This window comes from Penaeus monodon, chromosome 22, assembly GCF_015228065.2.
Source record: "Penaeus monodon isolate SGIC_2016 chromosome 22, NSTDA_Pmon_1, whole genome shotgun sequence".
In the NCBI taxonomy this organism is placed as follows: Eukaryota; Metazoa; Arthropoda; class Malacostraca; order Decapoda; family Penaeidae; genus Penaeus; species Penaeus monodon.
This window is the reverse complement of record NC_051407.1, coordinates 15,553,101-15,553,323: the sequence shown is the minus strand read 5'-3', so window position 1 is coordinate 15,553,323 and position 223 is coordinate 15,553,101. Positions and strand designations below refer to the sequence as shown.

At 61.9% G+C, this 223-nt stretch overlaps 1 pseudogene; it reads left to right on the top strand.

Moving 5' to 3' along the window:
- Nucleotides 1–223, top strand: part of LOC119587340 — a 53,860-nt pseudogene that overhangs the window by 28,857 nt on the left and 24,780 nt on the right.

Genomic DNA, 223 nt, shown 5'->3' with positions numbered 1-223 from the left:
CCCTTTTCCTCCCTTCCTCCCTCCCTCCCTGCCCTTCCTCCCTCTCTGCCCCTCCTTCCTCCCTCCCTCTCTGCCCCTCCTTCCTCCCTCCCTCTCTGCCCCTCCTTCCTCCCTCCCTCTCTGCCCCTCCTTCCTTCCTCCCTCTTTGCCTCTCCTCCTCCCTATCCTCTTTCCCCCTCCCCCTCCTTTCCCTTCCTCATTTTCGTCAATTCCCCGCTTTCAT